The sequence below is a fragment of the Panthera tigris genome, chromosome B1, assembly GCF_018350195.1.
Source record: "Panthera tigris isolate Pti1 chromosome B1, P.tigris_Pti1_mat1.1, whole genome shotgun sequence".
In the NCBI taxonomy this organism is placed as follows: domain Eukaryota; kingdom Metazoa; phylum Chordata; class Mammalia; order Carnivora; family Felidae; genus Panthera; species Panthera tigris.
In genome coordinates, this window is record NC_056663.1 from 72,238,684 (window position 1) to 72,255,342 (window position 16,659).

General features: G+C 37.8%; 1 pseudogene; it reads left to right on the forward strand.

Annotated features, from left to right (window-relative positions):
* The first annotated feature begins 13,089 nt into the window (after positions 1–13,089).
* LOC107179814 overlaps positions 13,090–16,659 on the forward strand; it is a 50,227-nt pseudogene continuing 46,657 nt past the window's right edge.

Sequence of the window (16,659 nt, forward strand, 5' to 3'; positions counted from 1 at the left end):
CTGGAGAAACCTGGCAGGAAAGAGACACTGGCTCACTCAATGTTTAATACCACTACTGGAGCTCTTGTCTCACCAGCAGAAAGCAAAAACAAAAAAAACATAACCAGCAAAATAGAAGAAAAAAAAAAAACAGTTAAACATCCATAGCTTTTGACTGCTACTTTAGTTTACAAAAAAAACAAAAAAACAAAAAAACCCAAAGGTTCCCCACTCTACTATTCATGTAAATGTCATGTGACAAAAAGCAATCAAAACTGTTTTATGGTCAAACAGCTGAGGACAAAGCTGGATTAAATATGTTCTTTACACAGAACTCCTCAGTCCTTTGACATTCTGCTCATTCCAAATATCCAAGAGGAGCCTGGCATATGCAATTTCCTAAATTGATTTGATCGTAGGCCTCTTTGGGGAGCACTTCGCAATACACAGATAGTAGGAGAAAAAAAGTAAAGGACATAAAACGACACGAAGAGGGGCACCTGGGTGGCTCAGTTGGTTAAGCAGCCGACTCTTGATTTCAGCTCAGGCCATGATCTTGTGTTTGGATAGAGCCCTGGGTTGGGCTCCATCCTGGGTGTGGAGCCTGCTTAAGATTCTCTCTCTCCCCCTCAATCTGCCTCTCCCTTGCTCATGCATGCATACGCATGCACGTTTTTTCTCTCTCTCTCTCAAAAAAACTAAAAATATTTTTTTAATTTAAAAAAAAAAAGCACATAAAGAAAAGATGCAGGCACATACTATCCTGCTTTTGCCAGCAAATTGACACCTTTACCATTATTCCTGCTATAGACTGTAGAATTTCACCCAGCTATGCTTATCCTTGTGCTCTATGATACTGTATTGCAAGATAGCTAATAATGCCAATAAAAAGGCCCCTCTATTAATTGGGACATTAGCCTCAAACCACATTTCAGTGTTTCCAGGATGAGTTAGAAAAAGGAACCACAATAACCAGCTTCGTAGCTATTTCTTTGGCATGAGTTTCTTCTCTTCCATCTGTCTATCTTAATACATGCCTTTGTATGAATTATTACTTAGTTAACATTTGTGCTGCTTACAGCATAATCTAAATTGGATACCATCGCCTAGGAAATGACCTTGGACAACAGAGAAGCACTCAACAGTAATTTCCTCAGTCTCGTACTGAAGCAATGGCGAAAATGTTGCTGTCTCCTGCCAAAAACAAATTTGAGAAATGAATAGGCTGTAGAAGTGTAACATTTTGAGTTAATATTCTTGACTTTCCATGCTATCCAATGACAGGAAGTCTCTGTAGGTGCAAATGCAACATGAACATTTCTACTACAATTGGTAGGTGGTTGTGGAAGAAGCAATGGGGGAAAACCAACCAGCCAACCAAACAAAAATAAACAAAGGTTTATTCAGTGAACAGAACACCACTCCATGCCTTATTCTCTAAGCAAAACATTTGTAAATGATGATCATACTAGAATTCCTTCAAGAAGATGGCAGTGTGTTCATTTTAAATGTATACACAGTCCTTAAGGTCAAATGTAAAAAGCAGATCTCTTCTTTGGTAAGTTCCTTATTTATTGAAAGAGGAAGTAAAATAAATAATGCACTACAGAGTCTGCCTGAGGAAATGCATTTACCTTCTTTTGGTCTTGTTTCTGATTTTTTTTAGTCTGTTGTTCTTCAAGTAGAATTATTCTTTCTCCCAAATAGCTTTTTTTTTTTTTGAGGTGGCACTCTCTATTTTAGAGAGTTGACTTAGCCTCTGTGACATGAAATGGTACCGTTTGGATGCAGTTGACTTTAAAATGCTCTACTGAGTTAGAAATAGAAAAGCATGAAAAAAAGGTAGCATTGGACACAGATGTGTCTGCACTGTTGCATTTTGATAGATTCCGTCATCTTTATTTATATCCAGTTTTTGAATGCTTCAGAACATATATACTTCATATATGAAAAGTTTTGTATGATCAGAATCTCATAATATTACTATTAGAAGTGAAGTCTTTAAGGACCAAGGGACACTGTGTTCAATATCCCCAATACCAGCAGAGAGAATGGGACCCTACTACATACAGCATCAAAGATCCACCCCTTGCTTCCCAGGATGTTGTTTTCAAGACAGGTTCATGTCTTTGGTTACTCTGGTTCCTGACCACAAAATGAAGATGGAGACGGAGAAATAGATAAACTTTATTATTTACATTTTGCAGATAAGAAAACATGCAGAAAGTTGGGTTTTAAATTCAGGTCTCTCTGGCTCCATATTCGTGTTGATGGCGATCAGAATGTCACCTATAAATGTCATTGATTAAATGATGCAGTCATATTGATCCATGAGCAATGTTCCTCAGCTCTGCCCTCTGCAATTTTGGATCTATGTACCCAAGGTGACTTTCTGACGGAGAGCAGAATTGCTGTCTTCTTTCTGACTTTTACTTGTGTCCCTCACTTTGATGATATTACTGTTTGTTGAAACCATCCTGCTTGAATCACCTGTTACTTCAAGTTACCTCTGCTTTGACGATTTCTCAAGTTCTCTGCATGACACTTTTATAAGACTTCCCTCACTGCCTCCATTCCCTTTCTGTCACTCTTTCTCTTGTCCTTCTGTCTTTCTTTCCTTTTCAGCGACCAGACTTTCTTAGGTAAGAAAAATTGTATTGGATGGAGGCTCTGGGTCTCATGAAAGATTCTGATTTCTATGTACACTCTTTTTATGGTTCTTGTAAAAACCCTCAGTCGTCCCTGTTTATGTCACTGTTTTGGTGAGATTTTTTTTTACTTGTTGCAGCTGTGAACCTATATTGTTTTCTGTTTGATTTTGTGTCATCTCTCTTCTACATTGTAAATAAATGCAAAGAAAAAAGAGGATTTTGGGGGGGGTTGCTTTTGTTTTCTTTTTTTTGTCCAAAGAGATTACATGACACCCTCTGAAGTTAACTGAAGAACCAGTGCACTGGTAAAGAAGAATTTATGTGTTTAAACCAGTTGTTCCTAAGTAAGCCATACAAAGTCACCTCTTCCAACTTCCTGCTCTGTCCTCAACAAACATGAGTGCAATTATGATCATCACTGCAGAGGGTGTGAGTGGCAAAATGTCATGGTCAAGGCCCTCACGAACCTTAAAACCCATCAAAATACTTCATAACAGAGTTCTGCTTAAATTCTCTTAGGATAAATAAAGATTCAATATTTCCAAACAGGAAACTCCCAAATTTAGGAGAAAACTCCAGGCCATCTGCAATGGAACCAAGAAATGGCTCCTTTATATATTAAAGCTCAGCTTCTTCCTCAACTGATTTTCCCAAAATGTTAGAGAAGAGTTCAAATCAACTCATTTTGTGCCAGGTTTCCACTACTGGATCAATCAACTATACCCATGGGCTGGAATCATATTTTACTATTATGAAACTTCTAGAACAATCAGGTTGGAGTCAGAGTGGACATTTTTCAAAAACTCATGCTTCCCCAGAGCTCTGGAGATTTCTAGACAGTTTTAAGTTCACAAAGGAGAGAAAGAAAGATAACTGAGTAGGTTCTGTCACTCTAACTTTCTTCACCCAGAATAGATAACATTGATGTGTTCGGGATATTGGGTTACTGTTGCTGAAACAGGGTATGAAAAACATAGTTCCAAAATTGTCTGAGGAAACACACAACAAAAGTATAATGATGTTGAAAGACCAGCATCCTAAATGAGGTGGGCATTCCTAAGGTCAACTAAATTCAATTAGCTAACATAATTTGTACCACCTGAGTAGCATACTGTCCAGTGACCGTAATTTCTTACTTATGGGGTGATTATGAATACTAGGCACTGTGCCAAGCTCCAAGTGAGAGCAGTAAATGTTTTATAAATTCTCGGTGGCTGTGCTTATTGGTCCCTAACAGACATCAGATGCAGATTTGCTAAAAACTTTAACTGAAAAATGGACACAATGACAGTACCTGCCTCAAAGAGTTTTATGAAAATTAGTCAGTTAATGTAAAATACTTAAAATGTTGACAGACACACATTTTGTGCTTACTATGCTATCTTCTATTATTATTGTTATTATTATTATTGCTATTATTAATGATAGCCAAAAATTAGAAATAGCAACTTTATTTTATAAGCTTATTTATTTTTGAGAGACAGTGGGGGAGGGGCAGAGAGAGGGAGAGAAAGAATCCCAAGCAAGCTCCACCGTTAGTGCGGGGCTTGATCTCACAACGTGAGATCATGACCTGAGCTGAAATCAAGAGTCAGACGCTTAGCTGACTGCGCTACCTAGGCACCCCAGAAATAGTTACTTTAGTAAATATATTTAAAATTTGAATCGTGGACAACCTGGGGGTTGCATTCCAATTGCTGGTATCTAAAATAAAATATTTACACATTTTCTAGAAAATATCAGGCAGTTACATTTGTACATTTGTGTGAGAATTTTAGAGATTAAGATCAAGAAAGAAGGCAAGCTCACGAATGAGTCCAATATTCAGCACCACATTTCCCCTTGAGGTAGTTGCTATTTCCAACACTATTTCAGAAACTAAATAGAAACTGGTAGGAGAGAAGCTGAACAGAACCTTCAAAAGTCTCATTGGCTAATGGGAAATTGAAAAAGGGGAGGTAAGGTTGCTGGGTATAAAACAAGATACCAGCTAGCTTTGAATTTTAGATTAAAAAAATCATAAGATAATATAAGTATAAGATAGTATAAGCATGTCTCATATAATATTAAAAATTCAAAGTTCAGGGGCACCTGGGTGGTTAAGTCAATTAAGCATCTGAGTCTTGATTTCAGCTCAGGTCATGATCTCACAGTTCCTGAGTTCAAGCCCCACATCAGGCTTTCTAATGTCCACTTCAGATCCTCTGCCCCCCACCACCACCTCTCTCTACCCCTCTCCTGCTCACATGTACGCTCTCTCTCTCTCTCTCTCTCAAAAATAAAATTTTTTAAAAAATTCAAAGTTCAAAATTAATTGGGCAGTCTTTTTGTTTGTTTATTTATTGTTTTGTTTGTTGTTATGAACTCTGGCAGCTCCAAAAGGAAGGGCTATGATAAGCAGCCAAGGTTTTTAGATAAGACTTCAGAAAATCTATACTCTAGGAGTAGTAATGAAGCAAAAACAAGCCAGACCTCACAAAGAGCTTCAGATCATCTCAAATGCTAAATGCATTAAAGTAATATACACTTGCCTCCTAGAAGGAAAAATAAATTCTTGCTGGAGAAATATAAAATCTTCTAGAACCTCAAATTATCTCTATAATTTTCCAGTATTTAATTACATATTACCAGAATTAGCAGAGGTTAGAAACTTGACCAAAGTTAACTCCGTGTGTGTGTGTGTGTGTGTGTGTGTGTGTGTGTGACAGAGAGAGAGAGAGAGAGAGAGAGAGAGAGAGAGAGAGAGAAATTTATAAGGAATTGGTTCATATGATGATGGAACCTGAGAAGTTCCCAAATCCACCTTCTACAAACTGGAGACCCAGGAAAGCCCGTTGTTTAATTCTGTCCAGGTTTATAGGTAGGCCTGAGAACCAGGGAGGCTGGCAGTTTAAACCCCAGTTTGAGAACCAGAGAAGATGAAATAAGATGACCAACTTAAGTAGGCAGGAAGCAAAGCCAGGCAAATTCCTCCTTAGGTCCCTTTTTGTTCTATTCAGGCCTTCAGTGGATTGGGTGACACCCACCCACAATGGGAAGAGCAATCTGCTTTACAATCTGCATCATATGTCTGTACCTTACCTACCAGGTCCACTCCTAGTTATATTTCCAACAGAATGATATACATATGTGCCCCAAAAGATGTGTAAAAGTTATTCTTGCAGTATTATTCATACTAGCCAAATGCTGGAAACAACCCAACAGTCTATCAACAGTAGACTGTAAAAAGCATGGTGTGTGTGTGTATGTGTGTGTGTGTGTGTGTGTGTGTGTGTACTAGAACAATGGCTATATGCCATTTATACAGATAAATCTCACAAATATAATTCTAAATCAGAGACCAGACATAGAAGAATAGATACTGTCTGATTCCATTTACATCATGTTCAAAAAAGACCAACTCCTCTCTGATGTAAGAACTCAAGATACTGACTACTTTTGAGAGGAGGGAGGGGTACTTATTGGAAGGAAGTATAAAGGAGCCTTCCAGAATTTTCCAGAATTCTCTTGATCTGTTTGATGACTACACAGACATTTTTATTGCACGCATCTGTATACAACATGTTACATATATATATGCATATGTGTGAGTGTGTGAGAAATTATATTTTTATAAAAGATAAAGTTTAAAAAATAAGGTAGAGACCTGGGACATGGACAGTTAATAAGCATAAAAGTTAATGAAGAAAATAATAAATCCATTAGCATAAAGGACAATAAAAATAATAATAAACAGCAGCTGAAATAAGGTGAAGCCCTTTCTATAAAAGTCCTAAACTATATGGATAGCCTTATTGGAGCATGAAGAATGAGACCAATTTGGGGTGCATCAACTGAGTGATGGGAATGGAGCTGGAAAGAACCTTTTCTGGGTACAAGCAGTCAGACTCCTAGCAAAGGTGCACATTTACAAATAAAAACAGGCTCTGCAAAAAAGCCCTAACCTAAAGGTTTGGCAAGCCCAGCTGCCTGCACACTAGCTTATCAGCCTCAACTCCAGGCCTAGATAACACGGCTGAGTCTAGTTCTGCAAACGTGAAGCATATGCAGGTAGATATACATGCACATATATGGTTTATTTACAGCATCACCCTCTTCCTCCTATTGTTAAATGATAAGAATAGTTCAGAGAAGTTTCATGTTCTTTGAGAAAATTGATTATTCTATTGTTAAATCATATTTGTGCTGGAAGTCCTTCTTCAGAATTGTATTTTCCCAGCCTTTCAAAGTCCTTCTGCAATATTGTTTTTTCCCCGTCTCTCTCTCCATATCTAAAATCTAGGGTTTTTTCCATCAATGAAGTTGACAAATTTTGTAAATGTTTAACTAGATGCTGGCCACGGGTATCATGTGTGTACTGAGGTAAGCAAAATGGCTTTTATTTCATTCAGTTTAACAAACATCAGTGATATTTCTACTACGTATTAGATCAAACTGAGCTTTAGGTAAGGGTTTGACCCTGAAGAATTTCTTTAAATAATTTACACTGCCACTCAGATATTCCCTGGGACTTCAGTGTTTTCTGCATTTGTGTAGTTCTACGTGTTTCCACTTTTAATAAGCTGATCTTTCATATCTGCACAGAGCTCATTTCAAATTCAATAATCACAATGGAAGGCAATGTAAATCTTTAAAACTTCTGCTTCGAGAAGTTATATTTTTTTAGCGCTCATTTTTTAAAAAGCTGCCACAACTTATTAGCAGTTCATGGATGCTAGCAGAAGAAATAATATTTCTGGGTCAGAGGCAAAGGACTCTATTTACTCATGGCATAGCAGACAGCATGAGTATTAGCATATTTACATTTCCCCCTTTGTTCCAAGTCCCCCAGAAGGGACGCGACTGGGCCCAAATACAGGGCTGTGCCCAGAGTGGTTTGCATTAAAGAAAAGGAGCCTTAACCTTATATAATTGGCAGTATGTATACTTGCCCTTTGCTCTACAGAGACTTTATTTTTCCCTCTATAGTTCAGTATGCCTTTGGAGAAAGACACTATTTTTTTCAAGGCTGTTGCTATACAAACAGTAAAAGATAGCTAACAATGAGAGGGCATTTAGTATCTCTGTCATAAGACACAGAAATATGAGTGATCCATGGAAAATGATCTCCCAAACATGCAAAAGAATTTAGTAAAAAACCTACATTCTACTGACTTGGGCCAAAACTCCCTTAAATTCTCCAAATAATAATTAGAATTGGAAGATAAATTCCATGTGTGAATAGAAGTGATTATTTTGTTTTTGAGTTTGTCATTTTCATTGGGTAACTCCATAAATAATGTATGCCAAGTAATTTGTGCATGAAATAGAACTTCTTCTGGGATGATAAAAGTTGGTGGTAACTTTGGTTCGTTTTGTATCACTTCTGATTGACCTTTCTCCTCCACATGAGATGATCCTGCAAAACACACAAAGCACCAGGTACTCAACAGAGATGGTGGTGTGAAATCAAATAAGGGTTTGACAGAGCAAATGATATTTCCCCCAGGGTATGAAGAGAATATTGAATATCTACACAAACAATACCACCAATTCTAATCCCTTGAAAGCTCTTGGGTTAAACACACATGAATCCCTGTTGTCTGGTAGCTCTACTTTTAGCCCTTGTAATGGTGTTGTGTTCCAAAAGCAGACCTTCTAGAATCAAATTCTCATACTCTTCTTGGCCAAGTAGGAAGGACAGTTTCTGCCTCTAGCTAGGCCATCCCTCTAATGCACAGAAAGTGATGTCAAATGAGGAGCCTTTGAGGTCAGACCCTAAATGTTCAACCTTGTTTCTGTTCCTTAAATACTTTGTGACGTTGGGGTACCACACGATGCCCTCAAGTCTTGGTTTCCTTGTCTGAAAGATGGCATTCATACTACTTGGCTGAAAGATGCAAAGACAAAAGGAGAAGAAGACTTTATGGCATAGACGCACATAGAATAGTTGCTGAATTTCTACTCATTTTGCTCTGTTCTCTGTTATGTCACAGGTGCTGAGCTCCTGCCAGCTCTTCTCTTGGGTTCTACAGGTATGGAGGTGGAGCCCAATGGACTGGTGCTGAGATACTCAATTTCCTGTCTCAGATTTTGCTCTTCTTTGCTTGTCCAATTTTTCTCCTGTCCACTTGGCTTGTGTTTCCAAGCAGAGGTGTTTCATCCAGCTTGGATGCAGCAACTATCTTCCACGACCCTGTAACCTCCAGCTCCAGAGCCAAGTTATATTTTCATTTTTATTCCCCTCTCCACAGGCCTTCTGAATAAATCCTTCTTGCTGAACTTCTTCATAAAGCAATGGCCCAGATTAAGTCATTGATGTGAATCTTCATTTTAATTATGTTATTCACAGAAACATTAAGCTCTTTTCAGAGTGCAGCATGGCTCATTCTTTTAAAGAATATGATACCTTGGGTTATGTGAAAAAGCTATAAAAGAGGCCTATTAGAGACTGCTTGATCTACTTCCTCTGGCACCAGGAGATCTGGCTTGAAGCTGCTCTTTAAAAGCTCTCCTAAATATGGTGAGACCTGCATTACTCTGGCTGTTTTCTTCCATTTCCCCATGAGCATTTCATGTCATGTAAAATTTGCTCTCCATTCACAGAAAATGTATTTAATTCACTGATATTTAAGAGTGTGTGTGTCAGAAAAATACAGAGAGAGTGAGATTGAATAAGAGAGACTGAGACTCAAAAGGAAACTCAGAGGAAAGATTAAAAATAAAAATAAATGTTCTAAATGGGCTCTGAACATACAAAAGGGACATTTTCAGTAGCAGAGAATGTCAAAGATTAAAGATGACCTTGAAAGGATCCAGCTCAACCTCTTCATTCTACAATTAAGGAAATTAAGGGCCAAAGATACAAAAGGAGTAAGAGATTTAGCTTGGAAGAGAATAGAATGAAGGACAGCCAAGTCAGTATGCTTTCCATTGTAATATAGACAAAAGCAAAAGTCAGTCAGACAAGCAAGGTGTGGAACACTTGCTGTTATGAGTTAAAAAAATGTTTGATATTATTCTGAGAATGTTCTATCAGAGAATCAGGAATATCTGAGTGCTGAGCTATTATTACTCATCCTTATGTGTCCCAGGGAAATTGGGAAAGTAAGACTAGTCATATGGTGAAGCAAGTATTTATTTACAAGTGAGCCAGTATTACAGACTGTCAAAGTAGGGCCTTTTGGTGAAAGCTGAGTTGGAGTATGTGACTCAGACAGGAACCTAAGTAGGACTCTTACATTCTTCACTCTTCTAAAAGTAAATCTTCAGTATGCCTAGGACTAGGCTAATTCAGCATGAAGAGCTAGGAACCAATGGAACATGGATCCTCTTGGATGCTCAGCTATATAACCAGAAGAAAGAGAAAGACAGAGAGCAACCTTGTTGGGTATCCCTCAAAGAGCAGGAGAGTCACACACAAGTACTAATCATGGAGCCACAGCAATGCACCCATCCCAGCCAATAAAACAGAATCCAATCCATGTTCCCAGATCTGCCTAGTTTAATAGATAATTAGCCCTCTCTTGGGAGACGTCAGAAGAGGGTGGGTAAACGAATAGCAGAAGAGACTGTTCCCAATAGTGTGGCTGGAATCACATGTGGGATACAAGATTCCAAGGACAGGGGCCAAGCATCATCTTTATTTAAAGAGGTAATCCTGAATATACTGGATTACTATAAAGCAGTAATGTGATTAACACCCTCATTATTCACAAAAATAAGGATATACTGATTTGAACCAAACTCTTAATTACATTATCTGAGTTAATGTTAAGGAGCTCCTTTCAATACTTCTTTAAATTATTTTCAACTACATCAACCTAACGATTAATGAAACTAGCCAAGGCAGAAAATATAAAACCTAAATTAAAAAAAAGAAATCCTGGAGAAAGAGGAACCCTTTTGCACTGCTGGTGGGAATGCAAACTGGTGCAGCCACTCTGGGAAACAATATGGCGGTTCCTCAAAAAATTAAAAATAGAACTACTCTACAATCCATCAATTGCACTACCAGGAATTTATCCAAAGGATACAGGAGTACTATATTGGGGCCCATGCACTCCAATGTTTATAGCAGCGCTATTGACAATAGCCAAAGTATGAAAAGAGTCCAAATGTCCATTGACTGATGAAAGGACAAAGAAGGTGTGGTATATATGTGTATATATATACACACACACACACACACACACACACACACACACACAATGGAATATTACTCAGCCATCAAAAAAGAATGAAATCTTGCCATTTGCAGCAACATGGATGGAACTAGAATATATTATGCTAAGCAAAGTAAGTCAGTCAGAGAAAGACAAATATCATATGACTTCACTCATATGTGGAATTTAAGATATAAAACAGATGAACATAGAGGAAGGGAAGCAAAAATAATATAAAAACAGGGAGGGAGATGAACCATAAGAGACTTAAGTACAGAAAACAAACTGAGGATTGCTGGAGGGGATTTGGGTGGGGGGATGGGCTAAATGGACAAGGGGCATTAAGGAGGACATTTTGTTGGAATGAGCACTGGGTGTTATATGTAAGTGATGAATCACTAAATTATATTTGTGAAACCATTATTACACTATATGTTAACTAACTTGGATGTAAATTAAAAAAGAAAAAAAAGGGGCGCCTGGGTGGCTCAGTCGGTTGAGCGGCCGACTTCGGCTCAGGTCACGATCTCACAGTCCATGAGTTCGAGCCCCGTGTCGGGCTCTGTGCTGACCGCTCAGAGCCTGGAGCCTGTTTCGGATTCTGTGTCTCCCTCTCTCTCTGACCCTCCCCCGTTCATGCTCTGTCTCTGTCTCAAAGATAAATAAACGTTAAAAAAAAAAATTTTTTTTTTTTAATTTAAAAAAAAAAAGAAAAAAAAAACTTCTGGAAAAAACATTTCCTCAACTAGCCCCAGAATTCTATCTGGAGGTTTCTATTGTAAAGGTTAAAAAGATAGACAGAGAGGGGTCACAGGGCCCATTAGGGTAGAAAGATGGTAAGACCCCAAGTTCCAGGCTTCCAGCTCAGCATTTTTTCCTTTATACATCATGACCTCTGAATGCAGCATTAAAAGCACAGGCATTTTTCATTGTTCCAATCATCAGCATTAAGGTCTGCTGCGAATACGCAGGATCTGGTCTGCTCAGAGGCAGAAAAACAAATTAATGATCAACTGGTCACAGTTATGGCCTTTAGTTTATGAGCCTGTCACAACATTTCAAAACAACTCTCCTTCAAAATGGTCCTTGGAGCTTTCTATGCTACCATTTTAACACAAGACTAGTCAAACTAAACAAATGTTAAACTAGCACATTAAGGACTTATGAAATCCCACAACTACCAGAAAGTCATTGAAAATACTTTCCCAAATACTCTCAATTCCAGTACCAATGTTAAGAAGACATCTGCCAGCATTCAGATAGTGCATTCAGAAAAAGTCCTTCTCCACCCCCTAATCAGTGCAAGTTGAAATCAAAATCAAACCGTTTCTCCTCTTCCCTCTTGAACTGTGTATAACAGACATAATAGACGGACCCCCACCTGACTAAAGAGTGATATTACAATTTGAAGTGAGCTGTCAAATTGGGTGCGTTTTTCAGTCTGCTTACCCAAGCAACAGCTGCTGCCAGAGCCAGGCTTCTGAAGGGTTCAAGAGAATCTGGAGGCTTCTGAAGGATTCTCAGCAGAACCATTGACCTGAGATGGAGGGGAGAGCTCCACTGGCTGAGTAGACTCAAACCAACTTTTCTCACAAATTATCTAATACTAATATTTTAGATAGAATTTTTTAATCTCAATTATTTGAAATTATTTGAAATTGAGCTTAGCTTCTCCTCAGGCACCAGTAGGAGACCCAGCAATCCGCAAACTACAATGGAGATCTCTCAACATTAAGAATGGGTCTGAAAAGGGTCACCTGGGTGGCTCAGTCGATTGAGCATCCAACTTTGGCTCAGGTCATGATCTCGTGGTTCATGAGTTTGAGCCCCACATTGGTTTCACTGCTGTCAGCCTGTCAGCCTGTCAGTGCAGACCCCGCTTCAGATTCTCTGTCCGCCCCCCCCCCACCGCCTCTCCCCAACTTGTGTGTGCTCTCTCTCTCTCTCTCAAAACAAAACAAAACAAAACAAAAATAAAACATTAAAAGAAAAAATAATGGGTCTGAAAAGACAGAATTTCTTTCCTAGATTGCTAATCAAACCAAGAGACTCCAGGAATAATCTAGAAGCTGGGTCTCTGCTGTGGCTTTAGTCTGTTATTGTTGGCATTCCACCACCTTACCTTAATATGCAACACTGAAGTTCACAGAGCTTTTTGAGATACATTGTCTGAGTTTGAATCTCACCACAAGGCTGTGGAGAAGGCAGAGAAGATACTATTTTCCTCTTTCATATATGAAGCAATTCTGACCTACAGATGTCAAATGCCCCCAATCTCCCAGACAATAATAGCAGAGTTAGAACTCAAACTCAAGATGATCCAAATCAAATTTAATGCTTGTTTCCACTGCCACATTGTGTTACCCAACTTCTCTAAGGTACCTGCAGCCTTGTCAAGGCCTCTAGAAGCCACAGGTAAAGTAACTAACAGCCTCTCCTTCTACCATTAACTTGGCTGATGATTGCTAGCTACCATTGAAACAGTAACATAATGTGGTGGTTATAAGGCTCTAGAGCAAAACTGTAAAGTCGGGATCCTGGATCTTTCGTGCATTAACTATGTGATTTGGGACATGATAATCGTTCTGTGCCTCAGTTTTCTCTTTTGTAGTACTGGAATAAAAATTGTATCAATCTCATGGGTTTTGTAAGAAGTCAAATTAGCACACAAAAACCAATTAGAATATTTCCTGTTACAAAATAAGTGCTTAATACATGTTAGATATCATTTTTCTCCAATTCTTAAATTGAGAGGCAGATGGAGCCAGGTTCGATTAGGAATAGTGGGCTCTGGGTACCTCTATCTGCCCAGAATCCCTTTCCCTACAGAGTGTCTCTCCTAGGACCCTCCTACCCACCTCCCCATAATTAGTCACTTATCCTAACCATATTTTATTTTCTTGCCCCTAAAATTCTCACCGTTGGGTTCAATGGGTCAGAGCCCACAGGAAAGATGGTAAGCTCATAATTGAACTAGTATCTATGGAATAACAGGTGTTTATTATCTTACCTTTGCCAGATACCATATTCGCATTTTGACAACAGTCTTCTGAAGGCACAACTGCACACCTCGTAGCTCACACACCTCCCACAGAAAATGAATCATCTGAGCCTACCCCGAACCTGAAGCAGAATTTCCTTGGGCAGAGTCTGGTTTTTGTTGTTGTTGTTGTTTTTAATAGTGTTTAATAATGTTGAGATCTAATTCACATACCTCTCTATTTACCCTCTTAAAGTACACTATTCCAGTGAATTGTGTAATCATCACAATAATCTAATTTCAGAACATTTCATCACCCCCGGAGGAAACTCCATATCCATCAGTAGTTGTCTCCTCCTCTCACTGATCTACTTTTTGCCTTTATAGATGTATCTAATTCTCAACCTTTCCTGCAAGTGGATACATCTAATATGTGGCTTTTTGTGACTAGCCTCTTTCGCTTACTGTAATGCTCTAAAGATTCAACCATGTTATCTCATGTATCAATAGTTTATTCCTTTTTATTGCTTAACAATATTCCATTATAAGGATGTACACGACCTTTTGTTTATCAATCAGTAGATGAACATTTGGGGTTAGTTGTCTCTCCTTTTTCTAGGTTCTTGAGGTGGAGTGTTAAATTATTGATTTGAGATCTTTATTCTTTTTTAATACAGGCATTTGCAGCTACAAATGTGCTCTAAGTACTGCTATAACTGCATCCAATAAATTTTGCTATGTGTGTTTTCATTTTCATTCATCATAAAGTACTTTTTAATTACCATTATGATTTTTTTTCTTTGACCCATTGACTATTTTGGAATTGTTGTTCAAATTCCATACACTTGTAAATTTTCCAAATTACCTTCTGTTACCGATTTCTAATTTTATTCCATTGTGTTTGGAAAACTTTTTTTTTTTTTTTTTTTTTTTTTTTTTATGATTTCAATGGCTTAAGGTCTGGAGGGAAGTAAACATGATTTTTCCTGGCAATGTAACACCTACAAATGATAAATTTTTTCATGTTTATTTATTCATTTTGAGAGAGAGGGAGAGAGCACAAGAACAAGGAAGGGGCAGAGAGAGAGAGAGGGAGAGAGGATCCCAAGCCAGCTCTCCGCTGTCAGCTCAGAGCCCAATGTGGGGTTAGATCTCATGAATGGTGAGATCATGACCTGAGCCAAAATCAAGAGTCAGATGTTTGACTGAGCCACCAGGCACCCCAACAGATAGTCATTTTTAAATGAACAAAATGTATTGAAATTTTTGGCAAAGGTGAATAAATATGATGGGCTTATTCATGAAGCAAAGAGGGTTGTGGATCTTTTACTGTAAATTGTTACATAGATGATATACAAAGAGACCCAAACTAGAATTTGTGCTTTCTTTCTGTCAAAACTGTAGGTTTTTTTGTACTCAGAGAACAAAGGTTCTTTTTATTATTAAAATATTTTGCTATGCTCTGTGCTTTTGACATATTCTTGCATAATTTTTATAAAATTTCCTACTAATCTTTGTAACTTATTTTTTAAAAGGTATTTCCTAGACCTATTTCTTATCTTCAGATCCTTGTTACTTGTGGTCATCCCTGGTTGCCTCTAAAAATTCTTACTGATTTTGCCACTATCTAATTCAGACCCCAAATTAAAATTAAAGCAAAAAGTAAAGATTTTTTTAATACACAAAATATCTTTCATTTTCCTAAATGGCTGTTATTAACCAAAACGTTTTCATCTTCATTTTATAAAAAGAACACAAAAGGAATAATTAGGTTTGCTTGATCTGTCCAAATTTTGCTTATTTCAAACACTATTGTGAGTCTTCTTTTATTTATGAAATTTAGGATTAAAATTAATCTGGGGGCTCCTGGGGAGCTTGGTTGAGTGTCTGACTCTTGATTTTGGCTCAGGTCATGATCTCGCAGTTAGACTCTGTGTTAGGCTCCACACTGACTGTGCGGAGCCTCCTTGGGATTCTCTCTCTCCCTGTCTCTCTGCCTTTCCTTTGATCGTGCTCTCTCTCAAAAATAAATAAATAAACTTTATTAAAAAATACTAATCTGAAAAATTAAAAGGGTTCAGCCTTCCTAGCTTAGCCATAAATAAAATGTGTTAATAAAATATGTTCCAATGATTGTGTACTTTTCAGATTTAAAAAAAATCATACTCATACTCAAGAATGATGAAATATCTGTCTATAAACAGATTTGTTTTCCAGTATAATACTCTTATCAATCAATCAATCAATCAAGGACAACCAGAATATACCTAACATAAAACAGTTAAAAGTCCAAAAGTTTTATTAATGCTCTTAGTTTTCATAACATCCTCTTATTCTCACAAAAGTCATTAATTGATAACAAATTAATTATATGCTATAACTCAGCAAAGGATCTCACTCTCCTCTGCTCTCATAATTATGATTGTTATAATAAATTAGCCAGTGCTTATCTGGTATTATCCATACAGGCAAACTGCCATCCCAAGAAACCATCTAATTAGTTTCTACATGATTTTTGACCAAAAGATTGGGTATCTTGAAAACAGCATGGGAGAAAGACTGCATATGTTTGTTGGACAAGATCTAGCAAGGGATTGACCCTTGGAATCATGCTTCTCAGGAAAAACATTATCTTTTTCCCAACTCTAAAAACGAGGAAGATGGCACTATTCAAAGCCATAAGCTGAAATTCTCAGAGAATCTCTAGAAGCAGAGGCCACAGAATTTAAGACTTAGTAAACGGCTAGCTCTAAATTTCTAATACCGGGGGAAAACTACTTCTGCCCAAGACCACTGAAATAAGACGCCCCCTGCTGAATGGTGGGAGCCATTTACTATGATGCACTTTGCATTTTTTAAATCTTCTTACCCATTTCTTCCCACTTCGTTGGTTTAAATTCTAACT